The 24,381-nt window shown below is 39.8% G+C and overlaps 1 protein-coding gene across 21 annotated transcripts in view; it reads left to right on the forward strand.

Moving 5' to 3' along the window:
- The window catches only part of Mbd5 (methyl-CpG binding domain protein 5), a 405,513-nt gene that overhangs the window by 161,257 nt on the left and 219,875 nt on the right, over positions 1-24,381 (forward strand). For 17 of the 21 annotated variants that reach the window (XR_005502931.2, XR_005502930.2, XR_010064610.1 and 14 more), the window contains one exon: positions 12,407-12,498. The exons of the other annotated variants lie outside the window; for them this stretch is intronic. The gene's annotated coding sequence lies outside the window, so the exon portion shown is untranslated. The remainder of the gene's footprint in view (positions 1-12,406; positions 12,499-24,381) is intronic. 21 annotated transcript variants of the gene reach the window in all.

A 24,381-nucleotide genomic window follows, 5' to 3' on the forward strand; every position in this document is an offset into this window, starting at 1 on the left:
GACTTTAATAATAGGATATTGTAACACCAAGAAACACCCTAACCTCTGAACAGAATCTTTCATGCCTCCATTATGGAGAATCCATCCAGTTTCCCCTTGGTAGTCTGGATCATTAACCCTTTCTAACATTGTTATTTGTTTTGTTTCATTTGTTGGTTGGTTGGTTGGTTTGGTTGGTTTTGGGTTTTGGTGGTTTTTAGCCTGTTTGCTCATGGGTTTCAGAAGCCCAAAATGGCCAGGTGGAAGTCTGAGCTTCCACTTGAATGGAGTATCTGTGTGTCTCCAGACAAGAACATTCTCCTGTTTGGAAACAAAAGTTCTAGGCCAGAAAAAGTTAAGTAAAATTTAAGCAAAAATTCCATCGTCATTGGGGGTGAGAATAAGTAGAACTATTTTCTTTTCAATCCCTTTATTCCTGCACTTATGAATCTGGCAATGGGAGAAACTATATCATATATTGGATGCTGATTCAAAGCCTACACTACGTTTTCAGAGAGCCCTGTCTCAGCCTTCTTGGCTACAGCATACTCACTGTTGCTCTGACAGTGTCTTCAAAAGGTCTTCTACCTGTTCTCTCAGACCAGCTGCATCAGGGTGGAGAACATGGTAAGACAAAAGGATTCCATGATCATGGGCTCCTGTTGCACTTCTTACACTGTGAAGTGACTTCCTTGGTCAGAAGCAGTGCTCTGTGAAATACCACAATGCTGGGTAAGGCATTCTGTAAGTCCATGGATGGCAGTTTTGGCAAAAGCATTATATGTAGGAACACCAAGTCCATCATCAGAATATGTATCTACTCCAAAAATAGCAAAGCATTGTCCTTTCCATGAAGGAATTGGTCTGGTGTGGTCCGTGTGCCACTAAGTCACTGGATGGTCATCCTGAGGAATTAAGAACTCACAGTTGGTCTCTGCTGCTGACAGATCAGCATTCATCAGCAGCTGAAGCCACGTCAGCTTTGGTGAGTAGAAATTGATATTGTTGAGCCCATGGATAACCTCTATCTCTGCCACCATGAGCATTTTGTTCATGGGTCCACTGGGCAATGACAGGAATGGCTTTGAAAAGTGATGGAGTGTCCACATCCTATCTACTTGACTATTGAACTCTTCTTCTACTGAAGTCAGTTTTTTACGAACATTTACATGAGACACAATTATCTTCATATCCTTTGTCCAATTTGAGAGAGATATTCACACAATACTTCCCAAAATTTCCTTCTGACCAATTTTTTCAATCATTCTTTACAAGTAGCTAATCCGTTGGTTATAGACCATTTATCAGTGAACAGTCTCACAATTGGCCATTTCTCCTAAGCAAAATATATGACCATTTTTACTGCCCAAAGTTCTGTCCACTGTGAAACTTTCCCCCTCATTGTCTTTCAGGGTTGTCCCAAGAATAGGTTATAATGCTGCAGCTGTCCACTGCAGCGTGGCTCTTGCACAGAATGATGAGCCATCTGTAAGCCAGGCCCTTTTCTTCTCCTCCACAGACAACTGGTAATAGAGCTTACCCCATGAGGCTGTAAGTGCATACTTGGAAGCAGGTAGCATTAGACATGGAGTAGAAACTATAGGCACTTGAGCAACTTCTTCATCTATCTAGTGCTTTTGAAATCTGCTCATCCAATCACATGCATTTACCTTTTATTTGATAATGTATTGCTTCTGTGTGCATTGTGCTTTGTAGTTTTAGGGGTCAGATGATATCCAATTCTTCATAGGCAGCTTAGATCACATGATAACTTGTCAAACATTCAAATTCCACTAAGGCCCAATAACAAGCTAAGGGCTGTCTCTAAAGGAACGAATAACTGTCTTAAATGATGGTAAAGTTCTGTTCCAAAATCACAAGACCTTCCTGTATGATTTACCATTAGCAGCTTGACAAAGGTCACCAAACGCTGTCTGTCATCGATACCTCAATTATCAGGTCTGCTTGATCTTATGTCGAAGTACTGAGTAGCCTTCATATCCTAGACCTGTTAGAGAGCCTTCTATTCCGAGACCTATCTAAAGCTAACAGTTTCCCAAGTCATTTGAGTATATGACAAGATTCTCAGGTGAGGAATCCCCAAAGGACCGTCGGGGAGCTTTGTTCTTCATTCTTAATGGTGAGAGGGGTCCAACTGTAACTTATCCTTTGTCAGAGAAGGGATGTCTCTGCATGCCACACCTGACTGGACTCTGAGAAATCTCACTGATATAGAAGGTCCTTGAAATTTGTATTCATTTCCTATCCTCTGATATACTTATGCACTACCAACAAATCCATAATGGCATCCATATAGTGGACCACTGATATGTTATAGAAGAAGCAGATTAAGATCTCTTTGAACTACATTTTGGCCTAGGGCTGGAGAGTTACTATACCCTGTAGGTCAAACTTTAAATGTATACTGATGGCCTTTTTAGCCGAAAGCTCATAGTGGTCTTTATGGACAGATACCTAGAAAAGGCATTTCCTAGATTAATAGCTGCCTACCTTGTACCATGAGATAAGTTGATCTTCTCAAATAAGGCTGCATCGGCATATGAATCATTACTTGCTTAATTTATTAATAGTCAACTCCCATTCTCCATGATCCATCTGTGTTTTGCACCAGCCAGATGAGAGAATTAAACGGACGAGTCATGGGCAGTAGTACTAACCCTACATCGTCCAAGCCCTTGATTGTGAAATTGATTTCTGCAGGGATACAGTATTGGTTTTGGTTTTCTTGGTAGACCCAACTCCAGTGACTTCCATTTGGTCTTTCCAACTGTAATAGCTCATAATATTTGCACTAAATTTCTGTCAACTTTCCGTATATCTATCCCAATTATACATTCTGTAATTGAAGGAATTACCACATAAGTAGTACAGGGACCCACTGGACCCACTTTAACTAAATTCACTAAATACCTGGCTTCCAGAAGACTCTGTTTTACCTGGAGGGCCCCAGTGCATCTTTGAGTCTCTTGGAGTCACTGTCAATCCAAACTCAATCTCTAATAGACTACCAGAATGTCTGATTATTCTCTGCAGTATACATTCTATTTCTTACTGTAAAAGCCTATAGGTCTCTCTGGGGAATGGTGGGAGAAAGGGTAACAGTCAAACTCAGATATTTTAGCACAGTGCTTCCTTGGGAGGTGTGTGGGGAGGTGGCCGTACCTTCATTCACAGAGTGCTGAAGCTCAAATTTGAAAATTAGCTCATGGCCCAAGAGTTCTTTTTGCTACTGTCCAATGTAACCTATCATCTGTTCAAGACTTTTTTTTTCTACTTCTACAGATCAAACACAAATATAATAGGCTTCTTATCTGTTTCATTCCTGAAAACACCATGACTGATAGCCAGTACCACACATCCAAAGAAGTCATGCCACCATAAAATCACTTTTCCTGTGCTGTCCATATGGGGTCAGGCTATCACTGTCTGTTTCAAAAACCGTGTTCACCTTGCCTTTGGTAATTCAGTGCTGCCATAGGCTCTACACCGATGAGTTGTTTCTCCCTCTCTGTCCCAATATGTAAGTTTCTCCGAGTCTCAAATTTGTTGACATTGATTACTTAGTGGAGGTGAGTAACACTGTGCTAGAGTGAGGCTGAGCTGACACAGGCTCAACTCATGTTTGGATCTCAGCAACTCCTGCTAACCCTTCTGTAGGCTCTCCCCTCTTAACACAGTTACACATGAGCAACACTAAATGTGCTTGGTAGGTTGCACATTTACACACAGATAGGTAGAGTTGAAGAGAAGAATCATCAGTTTAGAGCACTCATTGCTCTTGTAGAGAAGCAGTAATTTCCAGAACCCACATGAAGGTTCACACTGTCTGTAACTCCAGTTTCTTAGGATCTGATAACCTCTTCTGACCTCTTTGGGTACAAGGCACATATCTAGTAGCCATCCATATATTGCAAGAAAAACAGATACACTCAAAATTGATTTTTAAAAATATTTGTTATAATCATGTATATGTATATATAACAAGCAAGAAGTCAGTAATTTTAAGAGTCACAGAGATGCTGGAGGAGAAAGGGAGGGTTAGAAATGATCTAAAATATAGTACTAGTATGAAATTCTCAATATTTTATATATTAAATTATAAAACACCTCTGGCAGATTGGTCTCGTATGTCTTCAAGTCTGTCTCTGCCTGCTTTTTTCGTCTCAAGCTACCAGCCTATTTAAAATATTTGTTGCTCAGTTTGACTAGTTTTGTCTGTGCTATTGTAACTAATGTCTTTTTTCTATTTTTTTTTTATTGTTTAAATGTTAATGTTTTATAATGCAAGTAATTCCAAAGCAAACATGATTTTAATAATTAATATTATAAATCTTGGAGAATAATTGCCTGGTTTACATCCTGGCCTTACCACTTAAACCTGTCAACTTTTGGTGTTATTTTCATCTCCTTTCCTTGCTTTTTTAATTTGCTAGATAGAAATGGTTCAGAATATATTCCATAAGGATGTTTTGAATAATAACTATATTAAATGTGCAAAATTCAGTATGAGTGATGCCTGATGAATAAAAATGCTCACTATTAGTTTTCTTCATGTATGATAATACATTCTAAATAGAATTTTAATTAATAAAGTTATTGTAGTATGTCAGCATTTTATGTAATACATTTTGTGAAGATGATGTATCCTAATTACTAGACTACAAAAATAAGTGTTTCATATATAAGCCATTTGTAAGGAAAGAAAAATAATTTTTAAGAATGCTTTCTGTGTACTGTGTTAAGGTAAAAAGAAGATGAATGCTCTGTCTACCATGTGCCAGCTTCAATTTTCCTTTACCATGAAATCTACAGTAGTTCTGATTTGCATTTTCACTGACAGTTACGTGTGTTGAACATCCTTTCCGTGTTTCTTCACTGCTTGTATTTCATCTTTTGAGAACTCTGTTTACTTCTACAACTCATTTTTAATTGCATTTTTATGTCCTTTTTACTACTTATAAATTCTAGGTAGTAACCCTCTATCTGGTATATAATTGGTGAAGTTCTATCCCCAATCTGTACAGTAGCACTTTACACAAATGACTGCTGTAAATTGTCTTTATTGTGCCATGACATGTCTTTGTATCCGATCTCTTCAGGGCTTCTGCCCTGAAGCCTTTTTGCATTTCGTCAAAGGCCTTTTCTGAATGTAATGTGATTAGCATGTGGTTTTACCTTTCCGTCTACTTAGGTGTGGATAACATTTATTGACTCACAGATGTTTTAGTATGACTACATCTCTGGGATGAATCCTGCTTCATCATAGTGAAAGATCTTTTTTTTGTGTATGTTCTTGGATTTGGCTTCCAAGTATTTTATTAAGACTTTTATCTATGTTCATAAAAGATTATGATCTGTAATATTCTTTTTCTATTTGGTCTTTGTTTGGTATTGTTATCATGGTATTAATAGCCACTAATTATTAAAAGATTTTGGAAGTGTTCCTTCAGGTTCTATTTTGTGGAATAATTGGAGGAGTGTTGGCATTTGAAGGACTATTACTATTAGTAATAGAAGGACTATTCTGCACTGAATCCATCCAGTCCTCAGCTTCTTTTGGTTGGGAGAGTTTTGAATTCCTACTTCTAACTCACTGTGTGTTGTGGGCCTATATAATTTTGCTTATTTCATCTTGATTTAACATTCACAGGTTGTATATCAGTAAATCCATTATTTACTTTAGGTTTTCCAGTTTGGTAGGATGCAGTTTGACCTTAGGATTCTCTGCATTTCCTTTGTAATACCTCCCTTTTCTTTCTTTTCTTTTCCTTCCTTTTTCTTTTTGTTTTGTTTTGTGTTTTTTGTTACTGTTGTTTTATGGTCTTTTTTTTTTTTTTTTTTTTTTTGAGATGGGGTTTCTCTGTGTAGCCCTTGCTGTCCTAGAACTTGATATGTAGAGTATGCTGGCATCGAACTCAAAAATCTACAACCTCTGCCCCTTCCCATTTCATCTATAATTGATTGTGTGTGTGTGTGTGTGTGTGTGTGTGTGTGTGTGTGTGTGTGTGTGTGTGTGTCTTCTGTCTCCTTTAGTTGGCTAAGGGTTCGTCAGTGCTGTTGACTTTCTCAAACAACATTTATCTCATTGATTTTTTCTACCTTTCATTGATTTCATCCCTAAGTCAGATCATTTCTTCCTCTTTGGTGCATTGTTTCTTCTCTTTGTTCTTCAGCTTTCAGACATGTAGTTAAGATGGTAATACAAGGTCTCTCTAGGTCTCATACGCACTTAGCCCAGGAACTTGGCATTAAGAAGTGCTTTCATAAAAACAAAAAAAAAAAATCGCTTTTCAAGTTTAAAAAAAAAGTGCCTTCATGGTTTCCTATACACTTGGACATACTGTGTTTTCATGTTTGTTCCATTCAAGAATGTTTGTAATTTCCTTCTGGATTTCCATCATGACCCATTATCTGTTGAGCCCATTTGATTTATGTAGTTACTTAACTGTTCTGCTTAGTTTTTGTCTCGATGATCTGTCTGTTCATGAGAGTTGAATATTAAAGTCACCATTTATCACTGTGGCTGGGCAAGGTGGGCGCAGAGATTTTAATATGGCTGTAGACTGTAGGATCGTTTCTTTCTTGAACTTGGGTACCCTTACATTTGGTGCATAAATGTTTAGAATTGTGAACTCATGGGTGGGTTTTTTCCTTTATTGAATATTTGATGTCCTTACCTATCTCTTCTGATTAGTCTTGGTTTAAAATCTTTTTGTCAATTATAAAAATAGTTATGTTTGCTTGCTTTTTGGATCCATTTGCTTAGATTACATTTTTCCAATCTTTTACCCCAAAGTAACATCTGTCTTTGATGACATTTGTATTTCGGGTGTATTGTTAATCCAATTTGTTAGTCTGTTTTTATTGGGAAATTAAGGTCATTGATATTGGATGGTATTATTGAGTAGTGTTTATAGACTCCTATTATCATTTTTAACTCCACCTTTTCTGTGAACAGCTCTGGGATTGTTTATTACTCGTGTCTTCTTGAGTACAGTTAACCCTTTCAGGCCGAAGTTTTCTTTCTAGTGCAGTCTGTAGAGTTGATTTGGTGGACTGAAATTCCGTAGCTTTAGGGGTTTATTGGAATATTTTTTTTCTAAATTGATAATCATTGATAATTTTGCTACGTCTTGAAGTCTAGACATATTGAGGTATTATTATAAAAGGGCACAACAGATTCCCACGGGTCACCGCTCCATGCTGGGTCCCTGGTACTCTCGGACCCAGCCGGTCTTTCCCTGGTGTTAGCTCTGGCTCAATAGGGCCATGTAGAACTAACCTTAATTTATCTAAGTGGTGGCCGGCTTCAGTGAGGCACCACGTCATGTTGGCCTAGCTATCTTCTAACCCCAGCAGTCTCCACTCCCATTGCTAGTCATCCTGGCCAGCCCTGACCAGCTGGGAACTCTGGTCTCAGCTACCCAGTGATATCAAGATTCAACAACTGTAACCAACAACCAGATTTGTATATTAAATACTCAGTCCATAATACATCCACAGAATAAATTCACTGCCAATTAATACATATAGAAATCACCCACCTAGACAAGACAGAGTGGACCCAGACCACCTGGATCAGAATCATCTTCCTCCATCATCTCCATCTTGAATCCTCTCCCATCCTAGACCTTTCCCCACCTACCCTTCCTTCTTATCCAATGATGGACTTTGGCTTATTCTGGACCTGCCTTGCTGCATAATGACATCATGCTACATAGGCTAGCATCTGTGGTTTCTCCAGAGTCTATAGAATATGAGTCTAGGCCTTTCTGGCCTTCAGGGTCTCCCTTGGGAATTTAGGTATTATTCTGATGTGCCTGCCTTTATATGTGACTTGGTCTTTTTCCCATGATGCTTTCATAGCCTTCCTTTATACTGAATATCTAATGTTTTGATTATTATGTGTCAAGGAGAAATTTTTTTTCCCCAATCTTCTCCTGCCTATTTGATGTTCTTTATGCTCTATGTAACTTGATAAGCACCTTGTTCTTTTTTACATTGGGGGAAGTTTCAGATTTTCATTTATGGTTTTATTTCCTGTTCCTTTGACCTGTGTTTCTTCTCTTTCCTCTATCCATTCATTTCCTATTCATAGGTTTTGTCCTATGACAAATTCAGACAATTCAGTCATCTGCTACATATATGCCAGCAGCCATGGATTGGCCCATGTATGCTCTTAGCTTGGTAGCTTAGTCTCTGGGAGCTCACGGGAGCCTGGGTTAGTTGATACTGTTGTTCTCCCTATGGGTCTGTCTGTCCCCTAACTCTTCCATAGGAGTCCTCAACCTCAGCCAATAGTTAGCTGTAATTGTCGGTGTCTATCTCTGTCAGTTTCTGGTAGCACCTCTCAGAGAAAAGCCATGTAGGCTCCTGTCTACAAGCATAATGTGGCATCCGTAATATGTCAGGGTTTGGTGCCTGCCCAAGGGATGGATCCCGAGTTGGGCCAGTCACTGGATGGCCATTCTTTCAGTCTCTGCTCCATTTTTTGTCCTTGTATTTCTTTGAAACAGGAATAATTATGGGTCAAAATTTTTGAGGATGGGTGAGGGGCCCCATGCTTATTAAAAAGGAGGCATAGTTATTGCATACACAGAAACAAGAAGGCAGAATTGCTATATACAGCTGAACAGGAAATGTGCTTCACTAATCTCAGTAGGCAGGGTCTGTATGGGCCTGGTCTTCAGACCATAAACATTTAGAGGAGAAAGCTATGGTGGACATTCTCTGCACAAACTGTCAATATTCACACTCAGGTTAGAGGAAGACTTTGCCAAATGAACTTCACCCAAGGAAGGCTTTGCCACTTTCATTGGGCTAAGGTAGTATAGCACTTGGCGTAGACATACCTGTGTCAATAATGTATAGTCCCCTGGGTCATTACTCTCTCTCTCTCCCTTTTCCTCTCCTTCTGCCCCTCCCCCTACATATAAATATTCTCTGTTACTGTATTTGGGAAAATGAAATTACCTTCTGAAAATCTGATAAAACTAGAAAATGATCATAACCCCAGAGTAATGAATATAATGAACATACCATTGGATCTGGACATGACAGTGCTGCTGTCCCCCAGCACTGGAAGAGTTAAGGCAGGAGCACTACATTTCAAGGCCAGTTTGCCCCTGCAGGTGAGGGAGCAGTTTTATCACTGCCAAACTGATTATTCCAACCAGAGTTCGTCCATAGGTACTGAATATTTTTAAAAAATACTGGTTAGGTTGGTGGCTGTATATGTATAGGCCACATGTGGGGCAGGCTCTGAATGGGTGTTCCTTCAGCCTCTGTTCTAAACTTTGCCTCCCTATTCTCTCCCAAGGGTATTCTTGTTCCCCTTTCAAAGAAGGAGTGAAGCATTCACATTTTGGTCATCCTTCTTGAGTTTCATGTGTTGTGTGCATCTAGGGTAATTCGAGCATTTGGGCTAATAGCCACTTATCAATGAGTGCATACCATGTGTGTTTTTCTGTGATTGGGTTACCTCACTCAGGATGATATTTTCCAGTTCCATCCACTTGCCTATGAATTTCATAAAGTCATTGTTTTTGATAGCTGAGTAGTATTCCATTGTGTAGATGTACCACATTTTCTGTATCCATTCCTCTGTTGAAGGGCATCTCGGTTCTTTCTAGCTTCTGGCTATTATAAATAAGGCTGCTATGAACATAGTGGAGCATGTGTCTTTGTTATATGTTGGGGCATCTTTTGGGTATATGCCCAAGAAAGGTATAGCTGGGTCCTCAGGTAGTTCAATGTCCAATTTTCTGAGGAACCTCCAGACTGATTTAAAAAAAAAAATACTGGTTAGGGAAGAAAAAAAAAGAAGAAAAATATTGCTAATTTTTACAAACATAATTCATTTGTTATTTGTGCTTTGTGAAGCATAAGGATTATAAATATGAAGGGAACTTAAATTCCTCTATACTCTAAGTATATTGCCTAATGAAGCCAGATTATGTAGACATGAGCCAAGAGGGCTGAAGAAAATGTTGTCAGTGGACAAGATTCACAGCCATATTTGAATTTTTCAGAAGGTCATAGACATACCTAGTAGAGTCTTCTGCTCTTTGCCACAAAAATGTAACAGTTACATTTGAACCTAATTCAAGGTTCATTGAAAGAATAATTTGGAATAAACATTCTAATGGTCTTCACTGGTATTAAACAAGAGTTTGCATATGCTCAGGTAAAATTATTCTCTTTCACAAAACAGTTCTGAACATAAATCATCCATGGACTGCATGATTAAAATTCTTGTTAAAAAATTGGAGGCCTTTATAAAGGAAGCATAATCTACAAATATTTTTCATTTATTCAAATGTTTTATTACTATTACACTGAATTCCTGGGATTTTATTTTATTAATTTCTTACTATGATAATGTTTTGAATAAGTCACTGAAAAATGTAAAATAAAATGTTTTTAAAGTTACTTTTAGGATACATATGATTAGGATATTGAAAATGCATAGATGCTCCCCTCTATGCATAGAATAGAGTCTTGGCATGTCTATGCCAAGTGCTATACTACCTTAGCCCAATGAGACAAGACAGAACGTGCACTGCTGCAGTTGTGAGGGACAAGAGAGCGCGGTTTTTCTTCTACATATTTCTGAATTTTATAATTAGATATACAGAAATATTTTAACAAAGCATATTTTACAAGAGATTGGAAATATGCTAAAACTACAAATTTATATTTCAAGCTTGAGCCATATTTAATGGATTTTAAGGCATATAGAATGCTGAATTTGGAATTAGTCTGTGGTTTTTAATATAAACTGTTAGCATCACAAATTTAAGTCAAAATAATTCACAAACAACCTCATGTTAATATTTTTAAAATATTTTAATGTACAGATAAAAAAACAGGGATCAACAGTAATGAATAAAAGCAACAATGGTATAGTGTATTCCAATTCATTTTTGTGTAGTTTCAAACTTGGTAGACTCTAAAACCACCTGTTGAGAGAATGGCCCTGAAACTTTTTCCATGATTGTCCTGTCAGATGGTAAGAACAAAGCTGTTTAGGGAACGGGTATATTCTCTGGATAAGTCCATTTGTCAATCAGAGTCATTTTCTTTATAAAAACATTTTTTTCTGCCAAGCTTTCCTAAAATGGTGTAAAATACTGATTGGGCTATTCAAGTGAGAAGAATAGAGTTTTAGCTTTTCACAAGCCAGAAAATTTGAACTTAGTAATTTTTTTTATCTAACTCTTAAAACATTTCCAACATAATTCAGAAGAACATGATTGGAAGAACATGAATAAGGAAAAAAATTTCTAACATAGAACTGAGTAAAGCTGGGAGATGGAGAACAGTCCCAATTAGCTGTCCAGTGGCAAACAGCCCTGAAAATTTACATACTAGAAATAGTACATGGACTCAGCAGGTCATATTTAAGTGTGTGTGTGTGTGTGTGTGTGTGTGTGTGTGTGTGTGTGTGCGCGAGAGAGTGTGTGTGAGTGTGTGTGCGAGTGTGTGTGAGTGTGAGTGTGTGTGAGTGTGTTGAGTGTGTGTGTGTGCGAGTTGTGTGAGTGTGTGTGTGAGTGTGACTGTGTGAGTGTGTGAGTATGTGTGTGTATGTGAGTGTGTGTGAGACTGTGTGTGAGTGTGTGTGTGCGAGTGTGTGTGCGAGTGTGTTTGTGTGACTGTGTGTGTGTGAGTGTGAGTATGTGTGAGTGTGTGTGCGAGTGTGTGTGTGTGACTGTGTGTGTGAGTGTGTGTGTGACTGTGTGTGTGAGTGCAAACATATATGCATGCAATAATAAATGATGAAAAAAGAGGCCATGAATTTGAAAGCGAGCTGAGAGAGGTTTATGGGAGGGTTTAAAGTGAGGAAAGGGAAGAGCAAATGCTGTAATTGAATTACAAGTAAACCAAACATGTGCACAGAAACTGGACAGTTAAACATACTGTAGAAAATGCTCTTCTGTGGCATGCATCTACGTCTGTGTCAGGCTCAGGACAAGGCCCTGCGTGTGAGAGCTTACCAACAAGCTTAGAACTTGAGCACCGTCTCTATGTTCCACACGATGAAAGGAGAGTGGTGACTCTTCCTTGTTGTCCCCAGACCTCCATAGTTCATGAATACTGGACATCCACACATCCCACTGCAGCCCAATATGCCATAGATTACAAATATATAAGAGGAGAGAGGGAAAAAATGCTAAAACCTATTTTGGACAGAACTGGCTGATTTTTCTAAAGAGAAATTTCAGTGTAATTTTTGAATTTTTTTTACTTAAAATATATTCTATTGTGTGACCTAGCTACTCCTTGCTTTAGATAATTAAGTAAATTTATTCCTTTAATAAGGAAGTCATAACTTGAAGAATTTTTCATTTAAATAAATGAAATTCACCTATACACTTGTTTATATGTTCTTATGCTTCTCTTTTAGGAGAGCATCAGAGATGTCCACTTTTGCCTCCATAAGATAGATATTGAAGGCTGTGTGGTTTAGAAAATATCTATAGAAATTAGACACTCAAGGTAAGTAGAAAGTGCAGCCTCATAAATAATTACTGTGTGCAATCAATTAGAGTTTAATTTGCCATTTTTTCCTCTAGCATAGTCTTTCACTCAGGGTTTTCTGTGTATGACTGCTTACATGTATATACAACTACAAATCCCAGCTGTGTCTAAAATTTAAAATGAGATATGTTTGCCCGGATACCGGGAAAGGGAATAACACTCGAAATGTATATAAGAAATACTCAAGTTAATAAAAAAAAATGAGATATGAGCTATACAAACCAGAAAAGCCACATTAAAATTTACTACATTTGGACATTGTGAATATATGACCTAAAAAATGGGCCACTGTTCTCCATCTCTGAAAGTCTTGTAAAGTGAAATGAGGGACTCTTAAACCAAACTTTAGTTATCTTTTTAAAATAAATCAGAAAGAGAGAGTTAAAAACATATTTTCAGTAGAGGTAGGAAACTTAGCTTTCATACAAGAATACTTTTGTCACTGTTTGAACAGCAACTGACTCAGCCTTTGAAACAAGAGACTTTAGAGCTTCCCTCTCCAGATAGCGCTCTACGTTCACATTCCATTGTAGCACCATTACTTAATTCCGGTTTCTCTTGAAATTTTTTTTTTTTGTTGATGAAAATTTTTATATCATAAAGAATTTTGTTCAGTGTATTTTGATCATACAAATTCCTCCCCCAAGTGCTTCCAGATCCCTTCTCCCTTCCTTACCCAAACCTGCTTTGAATTTTTTTTTCCTTTTTTCTTTTTTTTTTTTATTAACTTGAGTATTTCTTATATACATTTCGAGTGTTATTCCCTTTCCCGGTTTCCAGGCAAACATCCCCCTCCCCCCTCCCCTTCCTTATGGGTGTTCCCCTCCCAACCCTCCCCCCATTGCCGCCCTCCCCCCATAGACTAGTTCACTGGGGGTTCAGTCTTAGCAGGACCCAGGGCTTCCCCTTCCACTGGTGCTCTTACTAGGATATTCATTGCTACCTATGGGGTCAGAGTCCAGGGTCAGTCCATGTATAGTCTTTAGGTAGTGGCTTAGTCCCTGGAAGCTCTGGTTGCTTGGCATTGTTGTACTTTTGGGGTCTCGAGCCCCTTCAAGCTCTTCCAGTTCTTTCTCTGATTCCTTCAATAGGGGACCTATTCTCAGTTCAGTGGTTTGCTGCTGGCATTCGCCTCTATATTTGCTGTATTCTGGCTGTGTCTCTCAGGAGCGATCTACATCCGGCTCCTGTCGGTCTGCACTTCTTTGCTTCATCCATCTTGTCTAATTGGGTGGCTGTATATGTATGGGCCACATGTGGGGCAGGCTCTGAATGGGTGTTCCTTAAGTCTCTGTTTTAATCTTTGCCTCTCCCTTCCCTGCCAAGGGTATTCTTTTTCCTCATTTAAAGAAGGAGTGAAGCATTCACATTTTGATCATCCGTCTTGAGTTTCCTTTGTTCTAGGGATCTAGGGTAATTCAAGCATTTGGGCTAATAGCCACTTATCAATGAGTGCATACCATGTATGTCTTTCTGTGATTGGGTTAGCTCACTCAGGATGATATTTTCCAGTTCCAACCATTTGCCTACGAATTTCATAAACTCGTTGTTTTTGATAGCTGAGTAATATTCCATTGTGTAGATGTACCACATTTTCTGTATCCATTCCTCTGTTGAAGGGCATCTGGGTTCTTTCCATTTTCTGGCTATTATAAATAAGGCTGCGATGAACATAGTGGAGCACGTGTCTCTTTTATATGTTGAGGCATCTTTTGGGTATATGCCCAAGAGAGGTATAGCTGGATCCTCAGGCAGTTCAATGTCCAATTTTCTGAGGAACCTCCAGACTGATTTCCAGAATGGTTTTACCAGTCTGCAATCCCACCAACAATGGAGGAGTGTTCCTCTTTCTCCACATCCTCGCCAGCATCTGCTGTCACCTGAGTTTTTGATCTTAGCCAATCGCACTGGTGTGAGGTGAAATCTCAGGGTTGTTTTGATTTGCATTTCCCTTATGACTAAAGATGTTGAACATTTCTTTAGGTGTTTCTCCACCATTTGGCATTCCTCAGCTGTGAATTCTTTGTTTAGCTCTGAACCCCATTTTTTAATAGGGTTATTTGTTTCCCTGCGGTCTAACTTCTTGAGTTCTTTGTATATTTTGGATATAAGGCCTCTATCTGTTGTAGGATTGGTAAAGATCTTTTCCCAATCTGTTGGTTGCCGTTTTGTCCTAACCACAGTGTCCTTTGCCTTACAGAAGCTTTGCAGTTTTATGAGATCCCATTTGTCGATTCTTGATCTTAGAGCATAAGCCATTGGTGTTTTGTTCAGGAAATTTTTTCCAGTGCCCATGTGTTCCAGATGCTTCCCTAGTTTTTCTTCTATTAGTTTGAGTGTGTCTGGTTTGATGTGGAGGTCCTTGATCCACTTGGACTTAAGCTTTGTACAGGGTGATAAGCATGGATCGATCTGCATTCTTCTACATGTTGCCCTCCAGTTGAACCAGCACCATTTGCTGAAAATGCTATCTTTTTTCCATTGGATGGTTTTGGCTCCTTTGTCAAAAATCAAGTGACCATAGGTGTGTGGGTTCATTTCTGGGTCTTCAATTCTATTCCATTGGTCTATCTGTCTGTCTCTGTACCAATACCATGCAGTTTTTATCACTATTGCTCTGTAATACTGCTTGAGTTCAGGGATAGTGATTCCCCCTGAAGTCCTTTTATTGTTGAGGATAGCTTTAGCTATCCTGGGTTTTTTGTTATTCCAGATGAATTTGCAAATTGTTCTGTCTAACTCTTTGAAGAACTGGATTGGTATTTTGATGGGGATTGCATTGAATCTGTAGATTGCTTTTGGTAAAATGGCCATTTTTACTATATTAATCCTGCCAATCCATGAGCATGGGAGATCTTTCCATCTTCTGAGGTCTTCTTCAATTTCTTTCCTCAGTGTCTTGAAGTTCTTATTGTACAGATCTTTTACTTGCTTGGTTAAAGTCACACCGAGGTACTTTATATTATTTGGGTCTATTATGAAGGGTGTCGTTTCCCTAATTTCTTTCTCGGCTTGTTTCTCTTTTGTATAGAGGAAGGCAACTGATTTATTTGAGTTAATTTTATACCCAGCCACTTTGCTGAAGTTGTTTATCAGCTTTAGTAGTTCTCTGGTGGAACTTTTGGGATCACTTAAATATACTATCATGTCATCTGCAAATAGTGATATTTTGACCTCTTCTTTTCCGATCTGTATCCCTTTGATCTCCTTTTGTTGTCTGATTGCTCTGGCTAGAACTTCAAGAACTATATTGAATAAGTAGGGAGAGAGTGGGCAGCCTTGTCTAGTGCCTGATTTTAGTGGGATTGCTTCAAGTTTCTCTCCATTTAGTTTAATGTTAGCAACTGGTTTGCTGTATATGGCTTTTACTATGTTTAGGTATGGGCCTTGAATTCCTATTCTTTCCAGGACTTTTATCATGAAGGGGTGTTGAATTTTGTCAAATGCTTTCTCAGCATCTAATGAAATGATCATGTGGTTCTGTTCTTTCAGTTTGTTTATATAATGGATCACGTTGATGGTTTTCCGTATATTAAACCATCCCTGCATGCCTGGGATGAAGCCTACTTGATCATGGTGGATGATTGTTTTGATGTGCTCTTGAATTCGGTTTGCCAGAATTTTATTGAGTATTTTTGCGTCGATATTCATAAGGGAAATTGGTCTGAAGTTCTCTTTCTTCGTTGTGTCTTTGTGTGGTTTAGGTATAAGAGTAATTGTGGCTTCGTAGAAGGAATTCGGTAGGGCTCCATCTGTTTCAATTTTGTGGAATAGTTTGGTTATATTGGTATGAGGTCTTCTATGAAGGTTTGATAGAATTCTGCACTAAACCCGTCTGGACCTGGGCTCTTTTTGGTTGGGAGACCTTTAATGACTGCTTCTATTTCCTTAGGAGTTATGGGCTTGTTTAACTGGTTTATCTGTTCCTGATTTAACTTCGATACCTGGTATCTGTCTAGGAAATTGTCCATTTCCTGAAGATTTTCAAATTTTGTTGAATATAGGTTTTTATAGTAAGATCTGATGATTTTTTGAATTTCCTCCGAATCTGTAGTTATGTCTCCCTTTTCATTTCTGATTTTGTTAATTTGGACACACTGTCTGTGTCCTCTCGTTAGTCTGGCTAAGGGTTTATCTATCTTGTTGATTTTCTCAAAGAACCAACTTTTGGTTCTGTTGATTCTTTCTATGGTCCTTTTTGTTTCTACTTGGTTGATTTCAGCTCTGAGTTTTATTATTTCCTGCCTTCTACTCCTCCTGGGTGTATTTGCTTCTTTTTGTTCTAGAGCTTTTAGGTGTGCTGTCAAGCTGCTGACATATGCTCTTTCCTGTTTCTTTCTGCAGGCACTCAGCGCTATGAGTTTTCCTCTTAGCACAGCTTTCATTGTGTCCCATAAGTTTGAGTATGTTGTATCTTCATTTTCATTAAATTCTAAAAAGTTTTTAATTTCTTTCTTTATTTCTTCCTTGACCAGGTTATCATTGAGTAGAGCATTGTTCAATTTCCACGTATATGTGGGCATTCTTCCCTTATTGTTATTGAAGACCAGTTTTAGGCCGTGGTGGTCCGATAGCACGCATGGGATTATTTCTATCTTTCTGTACCTGTTGAGGCCCGTTTTTTGACCAATTATATGGTCAATTTTGGAGAAAGTACCATGAGGAGCTGAGAAGAAGGTATATCCTTTTGCTTTAGGATAGAATGTTCTATAAATATCCGTTAAGTCCATTTGGCTCATGACTTCTCTTAGTCTGTCTACATCACTGTTTAATTTCTGTTTCCATGATCTGTCCATTGATGAGAGTGGGGTGTTGAAATCTCCCACTATTATTGTGTGAGGTGCAATGTGTGTTTTGAGCTTTAGTAAGGTTTCTTTTACGTATGTAGGTGCCCTTGTATTTGGGGCATAGATATTTAGGATTGAGAGTTCATCTTGGTGGATTTTTCCTTTGATGAATATGAAGTGTCCTTCCTTATCTTTTTTGATGACTTTTAGTTGGAAATTGATTTTATTTGATATTAGAATGGCTACTCCAGCTTGCTTCTTCTGACCATTTGCTTGGAAAGTTGTTTTCCAGCCTTTCACTCTGAGGTAGTGTCTGTCTTTGTCTCTGAGGTGTGTTTCCTGTAGGCAGCAGAATGCAGGGTCCTCGTTGCGTATCCAGTTTGTTAATCTATGTCTTTTTATTGGGGAGTTGAGGCCATTGATATTGAGAGATATTAAGGAATAGTGATTATTGTTTCCCTTTATATTCATATTTGGATGTGAGGTTATGTTTGTGTGCTTTCATTCTCTTTGTTTTGTTGCCAAGACGATTAGTTTCTTGCTTCTTCTAGGGTATAGCTTGCCTCCTTATGTTGGGCTTTACCATTTATTATCCTTTGTAGTGCTGGATTTGTAGAAAGATATTGTGTATATTTGGTTTTGTCATGGAATATCTTGGTTTCTCCATCAATGTTAATTGAGAGTTTTGCTGGATACAGTAACCTGGGCTGGCATTTGTGTTCTCTTAGGGTCTGTATGACATCTGTCCAGGATCTTCTGGCCTTCATAGTTTCTGGCGAGAAGTCTGGTGTGATTCTGATAGGTCTCCCTTTATATGTTACTTGACCTTTTTCCCTTACTGCTTTTAATATTCTTTCTTTATTTTGTGCATTTGGTGTTTTGACAATTATGTGACGGGAGGTGTTTCTTTTCTGGTCCAATCTATTTGGAGTTCTGTAGGCTTCTTGTATGTCTATGGGTATCTCTTTTTTTAGGTTAGGGAAGTTTTCTTCTATGATTTTGTTGAAGATATTTACTGGTCCTTTGAGCTGGGAGTCTTCACTCTCTTCTATACCTATTATCCTTAGGTTTGATCTTCTCATTGAGTCCTGGATTTCCTGTATGTTTTGGACCAGTAGCTTTTTCCGCTTTACATTATCTTTGACAGTTGAGTCAATGATTTCTATGGAATCTTCTGCTCCTGAGATTCTCTCTTCCATCTCTTGTATTCTGTTGGTGAAGCTTGTATCTACAGCTCCTTGTCTCTTCTTTTGGTTTTCTATATCCAGGGTTGTTTCCATGTGTTCTTTCTTGATTGCTTCTATTTCCATTTTTAATTCCTTCAACTGTTTGATTGTGTTTTCCTGGAATTCTTTCAGGGATTTTTGCGATTCCTCTCTGTAGGCTTTTACTTGTTTATTAATGTTTTCCTGTGCTTCCCTAAGTGTGTTCATGTCTTTCTTGAAGTCCTCCAGCATCATGATCAAATATGATTTTGAAACTAGATCTTGCTTTTCTGGTGTGTTTGGATATTCCATGTTTGTTTTGGTGGGAGAATTGGGCTCCGATGATGGCATGTAGTCTTGGTTTCTGTTGCTTGGGTTCCTGCGCTTGCCTCTCGCCATCAGATTATCTCTAGTGTTACTTTGTTCTGCTATTTCTGACAGTGGCTAGACTGTCCTATAAGCCTGTGTGTCAGGAGTGCTGTAGACCTGTTTTCCTCTCTTTCAGTCAGTTATGGGGACAGAGTGTTCTGCTTTCGGGCGTGTAGTTTTTCCTCTCTACAGGTCTTCAGCTGTTCCTGTGGGCCTGTGTCTTGAGTTAACCAGGCAGCTTTCTTGCAGCAGAAAATTTGGTCTTACCTGTGGTCCCGAGGCTCAGGTTTGCTCGTGGGGTGCTGCCCAGGGGCTCTCTGCAGCGGCAGCAACCAGGAAGACCTGTGTCGCCCCTTCCGGGAGCTTCAGTGCACCAGGGTTCCAGATGGTCTTTGGCTTTTTCCTCTGGCGTCCGAGATGTGTGTGCAGGGAGCAGTCTCTTCTGGTTTCCCAGGCTTGTCTGCCTCTCTGAAGGTTTAGCTCTCCCTCCCACGGGATTTGGGTGCAGAGAACTGTTTATCCGGTCTGTTTCCTTCAGGGTCCGGCGGTGTCTCTGGCAGGGGTCCTGCCGCTCCCCCACGGGAGCCCAGAGGCCTTATACAGTTTCCTCTTGGGCCAGGGATGTGGGCAGGGGTGAGCAGTGTTGGTGGTCTCTTCCGCTCTGCAGCCTCAGGAGTGCCCACCTGACCAGGCGGTTGGGTCTCTCTCTCACCGGGTCTGGGAGCAGAGAGCTGCTGCGGGCCGGGATCCGAGGGTGTGGGACTTCCGGTAAACACAGAACGTGCCTGGTCCTAGAGAAATTCTGCTTCCGTGTGTCCCAAGCTCACCAGGCAGCTTTCTTGCAGCAGAAAATTTGGTCTTACCTGTGGTCCCGAGGCTCAGGTTCGCTCGTGGGGTGCTGCCCAGGGGCTCTCTGCAGCGGCAGCAACCAGGAAGACCTGTGCCGCCCCTTCCGGGAGCTTCAGTGCCACAGGGTTCCAGATGGTCTTTGGCTTTTTCCTCTGGCGTCCGAGATGTGTGTGCAGGGAGCAGTCTCTTCTGGTTTCCCAGGCTTGTCCGCCTCTCTGAAGGTTTAGCTCTCCCTCCCACGGGATTTGGGTGCAGAGAACTCCTGCTTTGAATTTTTAATTAGCAATTAATGGTATTGCTAAGTTTGAAGTGTTTCATATTGTGTGTGTGTGTGTGTGTGTGTGTGTGTGTATGTGTGTGTGTGAGTGAGAGAGAGAGAGAGAGAGAGAGAGAGAGAGAGAGAGAGAGAACGAACTGACGAACGAATGAACGAACACAGACCCTTGGGTTCTTCTGTATTTCCATACAAGCTAAGATTGTTTCTTCTGCTTTCTTTTAAATGAGATTCAAACTTGATGGAAGTCCCATTGAAAATGCTGTCATACTGGCTATCCTAGTATAAGAGAAGCTAGTACCCAACCTGTATTACCCTGAATAAGTTCATATAAAAGGTAGAAAAACCTCAGGACACCTAAGAAGTCACTTTCCCATTTGACCAGGGAGAACGATGCATTTAATGAGCAGCTATAACTCACCAGCTCAGTGTGCTGATGGAATAGCAGACAGTGCTGGCCCACGCTTAGTTAGTGCCCATCCGTGCTGCACGCATGCTCTTGACTCTGATGAACCTGTACACATAAACTGGAACACATTCACTCTGAGTCCCAGCGCCTGCCTGGTGGGTTCTGCGTGACTGCCTGTGTGGTTTCTCAGTGTCTTTGTGCTTCATCTGATGTTCTGTAAGGTGGAATACTGGGATGGGTTGTTCAGATCGTCGAAAGAGTAATGAAACAACTCATAGAAAGCATTTTACTTGACTAATAATGATAATTTATAGTATATTTCAAATACTCAGAATAAGAAGGCTTTGTCCCATAAATAGACTGTTTTACCCATAGTAACTGCTTCATCAAGGTTTCATATAAGAACTTGGTTTTAATTTTCTTACTGTCATTTTCGTTTTTTCTTATCAGTACCTTTATTCATTTGAGTTGTGTTAGGGAGAAGGGGGTAGGTGTTTTAGTCTTTATGATGTTCTGGGATGATACATCTTTTCTTTAATTTTTTTAATTATATTTTTTTATTCTTCAAACTTTTTTTACAGTCCAGTATTTATCCACCTCCCAGTCCACCCTTTGACTGTTCCACATCCCATACATCCTTCCCACCACCCCACCTCCAAGAGGATGTCCCCACTCCCCCAGCCCATCCCACCAGATCTTCTCACTCCCTGGGGCCTCAAGTCTCTGCAGGGTTAGGAGCTTCTTCTCTCACTGAATCCAGACCCTGCAGTCCTCTGCTGTGCGTGTCAGGCCTCACATCAGCTGGTGTCTATCGCCTGGTTGGTGGCCGAGTAGCTAGGTGATCTCAGGGGTCCAGGTTAATTGAGACTGCTGGTCCTCCTACAGGGTCTCCCTCCTCCTCAGCTTCTTCCAGCTTTCCCCTAATTCAAGCACAGGGTCAGCAGCTTCTGTCCATTGCTTGGGTGTAAATATCTGCATCTGACTCTTTCAGCTGCTTGTTGAGCAGCCATGCTGCGCTCCTGTGTAAGCACACCAGACCATCAATAATAATGTCAGGCCTTGGGGCCTGCACTTGAAGTGGATCCCTATTTGGGCTGATAACTGGACCTTCTTTACCTCAGTCTCTTCTTCATTTTTACTGCAGTTCTTTCAGACAAGAAGAATTATGGGTCAGAGTTTTTGATGGGAATGACAACCCCATCCTTCCACTTGATGTCCTGTGTTTCTACTGAAGGTGGACTCTTCAAGTTCTCTTTCCCCATTGTAGAGCATTTCATCTAAGGTTCCTCCCCTTGAGTCCTAAGAGTCTCTCACCTCACCGCTCTCTGGTACATCCTGCCTCCCAAGATTGCCTATCCCCATTTTTCCTCCTGGACCTCAGGCCTTCTTTCCTTCCTCCCAATTCCTGATACCTGATTAGGTTCCCCTCTTCCCCTCCCTGTTCCCTTTCCCTCCCAGGTCCCCACCCCCACCCCCATGATTGCTTTCTTCTCCATCACAACTAGGATTTGGGCATCCTCACTTGGGTCTTTCGGCTTGTTACCCTTCTAGAGTTCTGTATCCTGGGTACTCTGTACTTTTTATGGATAATATCCACTTGCTAGTAAGTACATGCCATGCATGTCCTTTCGTGTCTGAATTACCTCACTCAGGATATTTCCAAGTATCATCTATTTGCCTGGAAAACTCAGGATAACCTCGTTCTTAATAGCTGAGTAGTACTCCATTGTGTAAATGAACCACATTTTCTATATCCATTCTTACTGTCGTTTTCTGGTGTTTTGTTTCATGCCGTAAAATTTTATGAAAGTTTTTCTTTTTTCTTTTTTCTTTTTTCTTTTTTATATCCCTTTCACCTGTTCCTTCAAGAAAGCCCCTATCACATCCCCGCTCCCCCTGCTTCTATGAGGATGCTCCCCACCAACTTACCCACTCTCTCTCACATCCCCAACCTGACACTCTCCTATACTGTGGCATTGAGTCTTCACAGGACCAAGGGTCTCTCCTCTTATTGTTGCGCTACAAGACCATCCTCTGCTACATATGTTGCTGGAGCCATGGGTCTCAACGTGTGTACGCTTGTTGGTGGTAGTCTGGTTGGTTTATATTGTTGTTCTTGCTGTGGGGTTGCAAACCCTTTCAGCTCCTTCAGTCCTTTCTCTAATGCCTCCATTGGGGGAGTTCTCAGTCCAGTGGTTGGCTGCGAGCATCCACCTCTGTATTTGTCATGCTCTGGTAGAGCCTCTCAGGAGACAGATATATCACACCCCTGTCAGCATGCACTTCTTGACATCCACAATGGCGTATGGGCTTGGTGACTGTATATGGGATGGCTCCCTAGGTGGGGCAACCTCTGGATGGCCTTTCCTTCATCTCTGCTCCACACTTTGTCTCCATAATTACTCTTGTGAGTACTTTCTTCCCCCTTCTAAGGACTAAAGCAACCACACATTGGTCTTTCTTCTTCTTGAGCTTCGTGGGGTCTATAAATTGTATCTTGAGTATTCTGAGCATTTGGGCAAATATCCACTTCTCAGCAGTTACATACCATGTGTGTTCTTTTGTGACTAGGTTACCTGACTCAGGATGATATTTTCTAGATCCACTGGTCTATTTGCCTGTCTCTGTACTAATACCATACAGTTTTTATCACTATTGCTCTGTAATACAGCTTGAAGTTAGGGATAGTGATTTCCCCAAAAGTTCTTTAATTGTTGAGAATAGTTTTCACAATCCTGGTTTTTTTGTTATTCCAAGTGAATTTGCAAATTACTCTTTCTAATTCTATGAAGAATTGAGTTGGAATTTTGATAGGGTTTGCATTGAATCTGTAGATTGCTTTTGGCAAAATGGTCATTTTCACTATATTAATCCTGCCAATCCATGAGCATGGGAGGTCTTTCCATCTTCTGAGAACTTTGTCAATTTCTTTCTTCAGAGACTTGAAGTTCTTGTCATACAGATCTTTAACTTGCTTGGTTAGAATCACACCAAGGTATCTTGTATTATTTGTAACTATTGTGAAGGGTATCATTTCCCTAATTTATTTCTCAACCTGTTTATCTTTTGAGTAGAAGAAAGGTTCTGATTTCATTAATACCCAGCCACTTTGCTGAGATGGTTTATCAAGTTTAGGAGTTCTCTTGTGGAACTTTTGGGATCACTTAAGTATACTATCACATCATCTGCAAATAGTGATGTTTTGACTTCTTCCTTTCCAATTTGAATCCCTTTGTCCTCCTTTTGTTGTTTAACTGCTCTGGCTAGGACTTCAAGTACTATACTAAATAAGTAGGGAGAGAGTGGGCAACCTTGTCTAGTCTCTGATTTTAGTGGGATTGCTTCAAGTTTCTCTCCATTTAGTTTGATGTTGGCTACTGGTTTGTTGTATACTGGTTTTTACTATATTTTGGTATGGACCTTGAATTCCTGATCTTTCCAAGACTTCTAACATGAAAGGGTGCTGAATTTTGTCAAATTTTCTCAGCATCTAGTGAGATGATAATGTGGGTTTTTTTTTCTTTGAGTTTCTTTATATAGTGGATTACTTTGATGGATTTCTGTATATTGAACCATCCTGAATCCCTGGGATGAAGACCACTTGATCATGATGGATGATTGTTTTGATGTGTTCTTGGATTCAGTTTCCAAGAATTTTATCAAATATTTTGCATTGATATTCATAATGGAAATTTGTCTTAAACTCTCTTTCTTGTTGAGTTTTTATGTGGTTTAGGTATAAACGTAATTATGGCTTCATAAAAGGAATTGGGTAGTGCTCCTTCTGTTTCTATTTTGTGGAATAGTTTGGACAGTATTGGTATTAGGTCTTCTATGAAGGTCTGATAGAATTTAACTGCTTCTATTTCTTTAGGAGTTATGGGACTATTTAGATGGTTTATCTGATCCTGTTTTAACTTAAGTACCTAGTATTTGTGTGGAAAATTG

This window comes from Rattus norvegicus, chromosome 3, assembly GCF_036323735.1.
Source record: "Rattus norvegicus strain BN/NHsdMcwi chromosome 3, GRCr8, whole genome shotgun sequence".
Taxonomy (NCBI): Eukaryota; Metazoa; Chordata; class Mammalia; order Rodentia; family Muridae; genus Rattus; species Rattus norvegicus.